Source organism: Mustela nigripes, chromosome X (genome assembly GCF_022355385.1).
Source record: "Mustela nigripes isolate SB6536 chromosome X, MUSNIG.SB6536, whole genome shotgun sequence".
NCBI classification, from domain to species: Eukaryota; Metazoa; Chordata; class Mammalia; order Carnivora; family Mustelidae; genus Mustela; species Mustela nigripes.
In genome coordinates, this window is record NC_081575.1 from 85634768 (window position 1) to 85646588 (window position 11821).

The following is an 11821-nucleotide window of genomic DNA, read 5'->3' on the forward strand; positions in this document are numbered from 1 at the left end:
CTTTTTGCCCCAGATTTCAGAGCGGGGGGCAAAAAGGAGAGACAGCTCCCTAGGAATGTGATCCAGTTGGAAAAGATAGTGGAAACTTTCCTGATTATCAGCGGAGAGGCGATTGGTATGCATCTGTGTGTAGGTGAGTTCACACACATCGGTGTGTTTTGAAAAACATAAAAAGACGCACACACATCGGTGTGTTTTGAAAAATCTAAAAAGACAAATCGAGGGGAAAATAGATGACAGTAGTTAGAACTATAATAAGAAATCGTGCGCAATGAAGGTTTTCTCTAAGGTAGAGCTGAATTCTGGGATTGTCCAGTGGCTGACCTGGGCAGACTGCCAAACAGTGGAAACACAGGGAAATTCAAATTCAGGATCTAGTACAATTGTGAGACTTCTTAGCCTGAAAACAAAGTGAATAGCGCGTTCAGGAGGATGAAAATTAAATCATGGATGGGAGAACAAAGGGGACTTTCTCTTTACTGAGAATTCTGACTCCTGAAAACAGTAGTGGCCAAAAGCTATATAAGAAACTTGGGGCAGTCCAGATGCGGGCTGACCAGTGAGGAAGTGAGTCCAGGAGGGGGTGGAGGGTGTGTAGAAGGGCATATTTCCAGCTGTGTATCTGGAGTTGCCTATTCCATCAATACCTGGTGATGTGAGGCCACCATCAGGTCCAAAGTGTCCCCCAAACTCATTTGTTGTCTTAACAAAGCTGTTTTGTGTCTCCAGAATGTTCTTTTGAGAGAAACAGTCAGGACATATTTTTATTGTTTAGAATTGCCAACCTTCTGGGATCAATAAGAATTTATAGCTCTTTGTTTTTGTTCATAGTCATACGCCTGTTCATGGCCTTTTGGAAAATAAAGGGAGAAGGAGGAAGGAGCAAAGACCTTTGCCCAGGCAGGGGACTAATGGAAAGCCATTAGGAGGAAACAGATTTCCATCAGAAACGAGGGAGTGGTTTTGCTTTTGTTATTTTGTGTCCTTTTACAAAAGCATCCATTTTCCCAACACTCTAGCAAAGTCTGTTGGAAACACTTGAGGGAGTTTATGGCACTTTTTGGGAGGCACTTAGGCCCCGGGCAGGAGATCCAAGGAGGAAAAGTTGCAATGCAGATGGAGGCCCGACCCTAACCGTGGGTGGAAGAAAGGCCCGCCAGGCCGTGTGACAGAGGATGGCCTCGAGGCACCGCGTGCTTGGAACCAACCAGCTCCTCTCCCCACACCCCCACCCCCATCTTGAGGCCCTCTCCCGGCCAGGAATTCCTTACGATGGAAACCAGATCAGGTCATGCCCAGCCTGCAGAGCCCTTCCGGGGCTTGCCACCGTCCTTACAGTAAAATCCAGACGTTTCAGGGCAGCCGGCTGAGTCCCCAGTGATGTGACTCTGTTTATGTTTCCAGTATTAATCACTTCTTGTTCCCCAGCCTCGTCCTCTGGCCTCGCTGGCTGCCACTCAGTTTCTCGAACAAATGAACAAACATGTCAAGCTCTTTCCTGCCTCCAAGCCTATGCACACGCCCTTCCCTCTGCTTAGAATGCCCACACCCCAGGCCTTTCCAGGGCAAATTCTAAGGCTCATCTTGAGTGGCACTCTGCCCGAAGGGCTTTCTTTCTGCTTCTCCTGCCATAAGTAGATGGCTCCCTGTTAGCCTTAGCATTTCGCTGCCCCCTTTCACAGCACTTCGTACAACTTGCAGGTGCTTGATTTAGATAGTGGTCGTCTGGTGCGCGTGCACCTGTGTGTCTTCTCCTTCCCGAGGGCCAGGGACCTTGGTCGTCCTGTTCATGGCTCGATTCCTGGCACTTAGCTCTGGACTCCGTGAAGGTCTTAGTTCCCCAGCGGAATGGCCAACTGCTAGGATTATTCTTGGGGGTTCCAGTTTGGAGGCGGTGACATTGTCTTCATAGGACAGGCCAATCCTCCCAGCCTCTCAGTGTTTTCATGGGAGTTTGGTCATGGCCTGACCCTTGCCACCCCCTCCCCTTATTTCCATCTTACTAGAGGAAGACTCTTATAGAAGTCCCCACTGATGGAGCCCTGACTCTGGGCGAGACAAGGTGCTCAGTGCAGTTCATCTGCCATCCACGGGTAGCCCCTGCTAATTTGATTACTCGCCAGAACCCACAGTTGGCTCCGGTCAAGTACCCTACATGTTTGTCAAATCATTTCATGAGCGGCCCTGTTTCTCAGGGCTGTTTAGTCGCCAGGTCCACAGCAAACAAGCAAATAATTGATTGCCTTGCCCTGGGGAAGGATGGTCTCTCTCTGACTGGAGGGGAGTCAGGGAGAGCTAGGCCTGACCTGCATGAGAGAAGGGACTTAGGCAATTGCGCCTGCCTGCACCTCACTTTCGCCCATGTCATGGTCTCTGTGGCCCTTTCCAGTCACTGATATTGTGAAGCCCTTGGATGTCGGTTTATAAATACACTTGTAAAATGTTCCCCTTTGCAAATTGTGCATTGCAGGAGTAGGCACGCAGAGACAGGACTGAGGCTAGTAGGCCTCTGGGCCTTACCTCTGTGGCCCTGCGTCTTTCCCCTACTTACATACCTGGCACTGTGAGTGCACACCTGGGGACTCAGAGCCCTGACCTTTTACTGGGGGAGCAATCCAAGCCCCAGGCATTTCCTTACCCTTCTTCTCAGAGATTTGTGCCTCTCTCAGGGAAACCAGGAGAGTGGGAGCTAATCAGCCGCTTCCACAGAAGATGCCACTCCTGATAACAGATGAATGGATTCTTGCGTGGGCCTTCTTGAGATAATCACCTCATAAATGGCCTCAAGGAATGAGGGGACTGGTGGAAACAAGAGGCAGGTTGGGCAGGAAATATTTCTCTTCTGCCTTGTGGGGGTCCTTGTTCTGTCTTTTGTCTGTCAGGTCACCTGATGGGAGTCGCTGGTTGTGACCCAGGAGAGCGCAGGGAGCCTTCCTCAGAGTCTCAGGGGGCTCCCGGGCAGACCTCAGCAGGGAGCTGGGCAGGGACTAGGCTTCGCAGGGCCAGTGTTTTGTGCAATCAGGAACATGGCAAGATGCGGCTTCCCCCTGTGGGCCCTGGATTCTGAACTATAGCCTGCAGCATCAGCGAGGGCCCGGCCCCATGCCAGGGAAGATATGATTAGTTCCTCTCTCTGGCCACCTCCCTAAGCCCCCAAGCCTTGAGCTACCCCTTGGAGATGACACCTACCCCAGGAATCCTGTGCATATTTTGGTTTTCTGCGTGCTCACCTTTTCTCCTCTCCAGGACTGAGCTCGCAGAGGGTAAGGCCCATGCCCTGTTTATCCTTCCTGTGTCTTTCGCAGCTACCTCTTGGACCTATAAACATCCATGTAATAAATGCCTTAGAAGATTTAGAGTCTCGAGAAAGTTTTTTTCTCTTATAAAATTCAAATTCTACCTAAGAGAGGTAGTATAATAGAAATAAGATCTGATTTTGGACTTGCTGACCTGAATCCAAATCTCAGTTCTAACATTGGTCCACTTGCCAGCAGTAAGTTGCTGAACAGTGTTTTCACCTGTAAAATGGGGATGATAATACCCACTGTATTAGAAAAGTTGTGATGCATAAATATGATAATATATAGAAAGTTCTTATTATAGCACACTGTGGACACTAGAAAATGAAAACCCTTTATCCTGATAGTTGCCACTTCATGTCACCAAAAAGAGTAATAGAAATCTATGGCTTATTTTCTGTATTTCAGTGAAGTTACAGATTTATCGATGATGAGGTCATTGAAAACAGTCAGTTAAGCATCTGACTGGTTTCAGCTCAGGTCCTGATCTCAGGATCATGAGATCAAGCCTCACGTCAGGCTCCACACTTAGCACAGAATCTGCTTAAGATTGTCTCTCCCTCTGTCCCTCCCACTTGTGCACTCTATTTCTCTCTCAAATAAATAAATATTTTTTAAAAAGTTCTTTAATAAATGAGGTTGGAAGAAAATCTTAAAAGCCTTGGAGGCCATGAAGGTGGAAAATAAACATCTTCATTGGTGGACTGAATTTGGGAAACATTGCCATAATCCACCCCATTACTGTCCTTTACTTCAAGGAAGAAGAATATAAATTTAGTGCTTGGAACATTGTAATGATCTCATTCTGATTTATCTCAGACAATTATCTCTCCCTTTATGTGGTTTTGCTCTATCTTTATTCAAACAGCTCTGTGTTTTTATGGGTGTTTTTATTGTAAGTCTAACATCTTTTAAGTCTATGAGTCTGTGTGAACAAAAGCAAAAACTAAGATATAATCCAAAAGCACTGAAACATCTATTCTCATCATGAGCTAAATAGACACTCTGACAGTGTTCATAGCATCTCTTTGAGATGGCAGCCTTGGCATACATTTTTTGAAAACAGTGTTTTGAACCTTCGTAAAAGCGTTAAATATAAATAAGGTGATGTCATAGAAAAAATACTGGCCCAGGAATCAAAAAGACCAGGATCTTTGATTTGATTCTGTCACTGCCAGATGGTATTCTTTGTATTGGTGAAGCCTTAGTTTTAACAAAGAGAACTGTCTCTGGCTAGCTAAACAAAAAAGGAATTTATTAAAAGGATCCTGGGTGGTTCACAGTATCATTGGAGGGCTCAAGAAATCAGCCTGAAACTAAATTCTAGGAACAGTGCCCAGAATTGGGCTGTAGAACTTGTCTGATGGGAAAATGGCCTCTGTTACCACTGCACCACCCATGACTCAACGCTCCATTTGCACTGCTTCCAAGAACTCCATCTTACCACAGTCATCGCCACCACCACTTTTGGCATGCTCGCGTCCTGTGCTGCCGCAGAGAACTGGATTCCTCTGCCACCAAACATGGTCTATGCCTCACTGGTTTCCCCTGTTAATCCCTCCCAAGTCAAAGTCTTCTACAAACTTCCCTGATTGGTGGAGCTTGGGTCACCCACACGTTTCCAGCTGCAAGGAAGGCTGGGTCCTGCAAGTTGAGCTCTGACTTCCATATCGGTGACAGGGAGTATAATGTGGAACTTCCCCCAAACTGGAAGGAGAATTTAAAAGGTAAACTTTGGGGGCATCTGGGTGGCTCAGTGGGTTAAGCCTCTGCCTTCGGCTCAAGTCATGATCCCAGGGTCCTGGGATCCAGCCCTGCATCAGGCTCTCTGCTCAGCGGGGATCCTGCTTCCCCCCTCCCCCGCTTACTTGTGGTCTCTCTCTCTCTGTCAAAATAAATAAAATATTTTAAAAACTTAAAATAAAAAATAAAAGGTATACTTTGCATTTGCCATGATTGCAAATCCAAGGCAAGACAAGCCAGAGGACAAAGTATGGACATTAGGGACTAAACTCCTTGTCTGTAACCAAACCAAGCAAAGCATTTGCCTAGTCCTAGCACTTTGTAAATACTCTTCTGACCCACCAAAGAGCTAAACAAAATACGAAGCCCTTGCCTGTCATCTGCTATCCTTGCGATCTCTGACACACCTGAGTTTAAATTGCCTTAAATGAAGGTATTGGATTAGCTTCAGGGAAGTTTCTAGATTGGAAGCTAGCTGTTGTGATTAGTTTGGCTTTTGTTTAATGTTTTTTAAAGTTAGGAGTTCAAACAAAAGTCTTTATACCTAGCGCCTCTTGAAAAATAGACACCGAGTCTGCATTTCCTCATGGCACCCATCAATTGGGAGAGAATGGTAGCTCTCCTTTTTAGATACAACCTGTTCTCAACATTTCTTTCAAGTTTCCCCAATTCCTTATAGTCTTACACCTTCTCACATTTATCTTATCAGTATACCCCAGTAAGTACTTGACTATATAACCCTTGAATTAGATCACTATAATGTCCCTTCCAACCATAAAATTCCATTATTTTGTTACCCTAGGTATAGTGGAAATAGGCATTTAGGAACCACTGTATTAATACCCCAAAATAGAACTGAACAGTGATTTTTTTTTAAGGGAGAAAGCACATGAATGGGGCATGGGAGAGCCAGGGAAGAAGGAGAGAGAGAATTTTAAGCAGGCTCCACATTCAGCACAGAGTCCAGTGTGGGACTTGATCTCATGACCCTGAGATCATGACCTGAGCCAAAATGAAGAGTAGGACACTTAACCAACTGAGCCACTCAGGTGGCCCAGAGCACTGAAGACTGATTTTTAAATTAGAACCCAGATATGATTGTATACCTAAAAATCTAAAAGGCTAAGTTTAAAAGTGGTTAGAACTGTTAAGAGTATTCAGGAAAGTAACTAAACACTAGATGATTACACAAAAAGCAGTAGTTTGACTTTGTACCAGTAATAACCAGTTAGGAAATATTATGCAAGGGGGAATACTATTTGCTATAGCAACAAAAACTATGAAATACTTGGGAAGAAATACTGAACAAGAAGGTTTAAGATTAAATACAAATTCAAAGCTTTATTGTATCTCTGAATGAGAGGACATTGTTATAAAAATTCTATTGTGTGCAAATTACTCTATAGATTGGAAGTAGTTCCAGTTAGAATTACAGTGTGGGTTCTTGTTGTTGTTAGATTTGGTATTGTTTTGCAAGGTTAAGGGTGAAAAATTGGCTCATGGATTATGAAGTCCCTCAGGAAAATTAAAGGATTGAGAAAATGTTGAAAAAATAGAATATTAATGTCAGATACTAGACTTTATATAATTTGTAGATATTTGAAAACATCACGTATTCTAGTAGGGGAAAATCATAGAGGAAACCCAAATATCAGTAAAATACAATATGGAACCCATAAAAGACCCATTCTTAGGCTTTTGTTGTAAGGTATGGAGAACTTTTCAAATCAGTGGAGATAAAATGGATTAATAAAGGTTTTAGCGACAATTGATTGGAAAACATTTAATACATTTTTCTTTTGTGGTAGGGCACACTTTCCAAAAACCATAAAGGAGAAGTTGGCTGTATTGACTACAGGAAAATTTTTATGTTTCTCTGTAGCAGAAGTTGCAATAAGAACACTTAAAAGGTGAGGGACAGGCTGAGAGAAAATACTTGCAGCTAGTATAAGAACCAAGGAATTAAAGATTTACAGAAATCTCCTATAAAATCAGCAGACAAAAATGGGTTAAGGACAGAAATAGCCAATTCACAGAAGGAATACCAATAGCTTTTAAACCCATGAAAAGATGACTAATTATGGTACACGCCAAAGCAACAATGAGATATAAATGCCACCTATTTTACTGGCATTGTTTTTAAAGAAGAATATAACTGATGCCAGGTGAACCTGTAGGATAACTGATACTCTTATTTTCTCTTGATAGAGGAGTTTAAGTTGGCTCAGCATTTTGGAGGACAGTTGGCAGTTTCTGGCTAATGTTTAGAAACTTTTACCTGGTAATTACACTCTCAGAAGGGTTTTATCCAGAAAAAACTTCACGAGTGGATCGTAACAGAGCTCTGCGTGTGTATGCATGTGCGCACGTGCACGCACAGCTATGTGCACATGCAAGCAATATTTATTTATTTATTTATTTTTAAAGATTTTATTTATTTATTTGTCAGAGAGAAAGCGAGCGAGATCGAGCACAGGCAGACAGAGTGGAAGGCAGAGTCAGAGGGAGAAGCAGGCTCCCTGCGGAGCAAGGAGCCCGATGTGGGACTCGATCCCAGGACGCTGGGATCATGACCTGAGCCGAAGGCAGCTGCTTAACCAACTGAGCCACTCAGGCGTCCCGCAAGCAATATTTATTGTAGCAAACTTCATAATAGCAAATATTTCAAAAAGTCAAATGCTCAACGATGAGTAATAGATACAATTTACTGCATTAATTTAAGACTACTGTTTAATGAGGTAGATCAAATATGTGTACCTTAAGAAATATTCAGTGTATTAGTGAGGAATGGCTAAGTAATGCTCAGTAAGAACCAGTCCCCCCAAATCTCAGGGAATTAAATCAGTAAAAATTTATTTCTTGCTCACTATACATTGTTGGGGGAACTGTGTTCATAGTAGTCACTCAGGGACTGAGGCTAACAAAACAGCCACTACCTTGAATGTTGCTGATCACTGTGCCAGAGAGAGAACTTGTCCAGCCCAACAAATTTTCAGCTGGGCAGAAGTACATATCATTTATACTCAGTGCAGTGACCCGTCCTCGCCACATGGCCCATACCCATGTATTCACAAGGAAGAGAGGAAACCGGATATTGGTGAACACTAATGGCTGCCATATATATGTTGTGCTGTTTTCTAGAGGAAGTAAAATTCAGAAGACTGTTTAATATGATCCTATTTATGAAAATATTGAAAGGTTATGTGTACATGTGTATTTATATAAATACTTCAAGGACTGTATATCCTTTGAAGGGATCCTAGCAGACTATACGTCAAGCAGTTTAAAATAGAGCTTGCCTCATTCTTTGATTCACATACATATTTTTTAACAATGAGCAGTTTAGAAAATTTAAAAAATAAGACAACAAATAAAACCCCAACAAATAAACCAAAAATCCTGGGCAAAAAGCACTGTACATTTTTTATTTCTTGCTTCAATTTCCGGAAAGAGCTAATGGCAAAGGCAGGCAGAATGTGCGGAGCAAAAGTCGAGAGGCTTAGAATCATGGAGCATGGGTACGAGCTGGGTATTGATTAGAGTTGAATAACTTTAATGCGCTTACTTAAAATGCTTGGATTGCAGGCCAGAATTTTATATTGCAAGTCAGAATATTTATATTCTATCACAGGCTACCAAAACTCTAGACTTTTACAATTAAATTTTGGGATGGAGTAATTTTTATAATTTTCAAATTCTTATCAAATTAACAATGAATTAGCCCATTTATTCCCCACCCCCCAACCTTTTAGGAAAATGTTAAAACTTTCAGAAAATTTGAAGGTATTGAAGAGTAAACATTCCTCTACCCACTATTTAGGTGTGCTAGTTATGTTTTACTATATCTGCTTTATCACAGAGCTCTCCATTCATACATTCCCCTGTCCATCCATTAATGCATCTTAATTTTGGTGCATTTCAAAGAAAGTCAGGGACATCAGTTAACTTCTCTCTAAATATGTCAGCGTGCTTAACATTTATTTGTAGGTGTAAAGTTTCGCAGGCGAGGTAAACACAACACCAGGCAAGGTAGGCACAAGGCAAGATTTATTAAAGGCACTCTCTGGGTAAGTTTCAGGGCTCAGGAGAAGGGGAGCCAGGAAAGTTGCACTGGGAGGAGGTGGGCACCCTCGGGCGAGACTCCAGAAAGGGGAGTGGGGGAAGTCGCACTGGGAGGGAGTTGGCGGGGGTCTTTTATCGGGCCAAGGTAGGGCATGGGCTCACATCCATATTTGGTGATCGGAATGTATGGGGTGAGGACTCCTGATACTCCTGTTTCCTGCATAGGTATTGGGTTACCTATGGAGAGGTGACCTGGGCATACACCCTTTTGGCAGGAGAGTCTAGGGTTAAGGAAGCGGGGGAGGGGACTGAAAGATGGTGGCCCTGGCGGTCATTTCTATTTTGTTCTTCCTGCATTCCTGGAACCTTGGATGAACAGCAGGTTTTTTTCTTTTCATAGAAAATTTATGTTCAATAAAATGCACAAACCTTTAGTGTACATTAAATGAGGGGGTTTTTACCTTTTTTTTTAAATTAAACTTTTATTTTCATTCCACTACTGTTAATGCATAGTGTTCTATTAGTTGCAGGTGTATGATAGAGTGATCCAACACTTCCATACATCACCCCGTGCCCATGACAAGTGCCCTCCTTCATCCCTATCCCCTATTTCATCCAACCCCCCCCCCACCTCTGGTAACGGTCAGTTTGTTCTCTATAGCTAAGAGTCTCTTTCTTGGTTTGCTTCTCTTCTTTTTCCTTTGCACATTTGTTTTGCTTCTCAAACTCCACATATGAGGGAAATCATATGGTATTGTCTTTCTCTGACTGCCTTAGTTCACTTAGTATTCTTTAGCTCCATCCATGTCTTTGCAAATGGTAAGATTTTATTCTTTTTTATAGATGAATAATAGTCCATTGTATTTGTATACCATATTTTCTTTAGCAGCAAATCTATCAGTTGGCATCTGAGCTGATTCCATAACTTGGCTATCATAGATAACCCTGCAATAAACAAAGGATTGCATATATTCCTTTGAACTAGTGTTTTGGTGTTTCAGGGGTGAATATCCAGTGATGCAAAACAGGATCCTTAGGGTGATTGGATTTCTTTTTGAGGAAACTCCATTCTGTTTCCCACAGTGGCTGAGTGATGTCGAGCATCTTTAGAAGATGAGCATCATAGAAGAACTGACTATGTAATTGTGGGTTTATTCCTGGGTTTTTGGTTCACTTCCATTGATCTGTGTGTCTGTTTTTGTGCCAGCACCACATTGTCTTGATGACTACAGCTTTATAATACAATGTGAAGTCTGGAATTGTGATACCTCCAGCTTTGTTATTCTTGTCCAAGGTTGCTTTGACCATTTAGGGTCTTTGTGTTTCTGTACAAACTTTAGGATTGTTTCTTCCAGTTCTGAGAAAAATGCTGTTGGTGTTTGATAAGGGTTGCATTAAATATGTAGATTGCTTTGGGTAATATAGCTATTTTAACAATATTTGTTCTTCCAATTCATGAGCATAGAATGTCTTTCCATTTCTTTGTGTCATATTCTGTCTCTCTCAGCAGTGTTTATTTTTTAGTTTTCAGAATACAGAACTTTCACCTGTTGGTCAAGTTTATTCCTAAGTACTTTATTATTTTTGGTGCACTTGTAAATGGGATTGTTTTCTTATTTTCTCTTTCTGCTGCTTCACTTTTAATATATATAAATTCAACAGATTTCTATATGTTGATTTTATATCCTGCAAATTTGCTGAATTTATGAATTGGTTCTAGTAGTTTTTTGGTAGAGTCTTTAGGGTTTTCTACATATAGTATCATGTCATCTGCGAATAATGGAAGTTTTACTTCTTCCTTACCAATTTGGATACCTTTTATTTGTTGTCGTTGTTGCCTGATTGCTGAGACTAGGACTTCCAGTACTTTGTTGAATTAAAGTGGTGAGGGTAGAGTGGACATCCTTGTCTTGTTCTTGACCTTAAGGGAAAAGCTCTGAGATTTTTCCCGTTGAGTATGATGTTTGTTGTGGGTTTTTCATTTAAGCCCTTTATTACGTTAAGATATGTTCCCTCTAAATCTACTTTGTTGAGGGTTTTTATCATGAATGGATGTTGTACTTTGTCAAATGCTTTTTCTACATCTATTAGAATGATCATATGGTTTTTATCCTTTCTCTTATTGATGTGATATATCACAATGATTCATGAATATTGAACCACCCTTGCATCCCAGGAATAAATCCCACTTGATCGTGGTGACTGATTTTCTTTACAATATTGTTGGATTTGGTTTGCTAGTATTTTCTTGAGGATTTTTGCATCTCTGTTCATAGATGTTGGCCTATAGTTCTCTTTTTTTGTGGTGTCTTTATCTGGTTTTGATATCAAGGTAATGCTGGCCTCAGAATGAATGTGGAAGTTTTTCTTCCTTTTCTATTTTGTGGAATAGTTTGAGAACAATAGGTACTAAGTCCTCTTTACATGTTCGGTAGAATTTGTCTTTGAAGCCATCTGGCCCTGTATTTTTGTTTGTTGGGAGTTTTCTTATTACTGATTCAGTTTCCTTGCTAGGAGTCAGTCTGTTCAAATTTTCTATTTCTTCCTGTTTCAGTTTTTTTTTTTTTAAGATTTTATTTATTTGACAGAGAGTGAGAGCACAAGCAAGGGGAGCGGCAGAGGCAGAGGGAGAAGCAAGCTCCCCACTGAGTCGAGAGACCCATGCTGAACTCGATCTCAAGACCCTGGGATCATGACCTGAGCAAAAGGCAGATGCT

The 11821-nt window shown here is 41.8% G+C and overlaps 1 protein-coding gene across 3 annotated transcripts in view; it reads left to right on the forward strand.

The window, feature by feature from the left end:
* Positions 1-11821, forward strand: part of EFHC2 (EF-hand domain containing 2) — a 194239-nt gene that overhangs the window by 113857 nt on the left and 68561 nt on the right. The window lies entirely within an intron of this gene.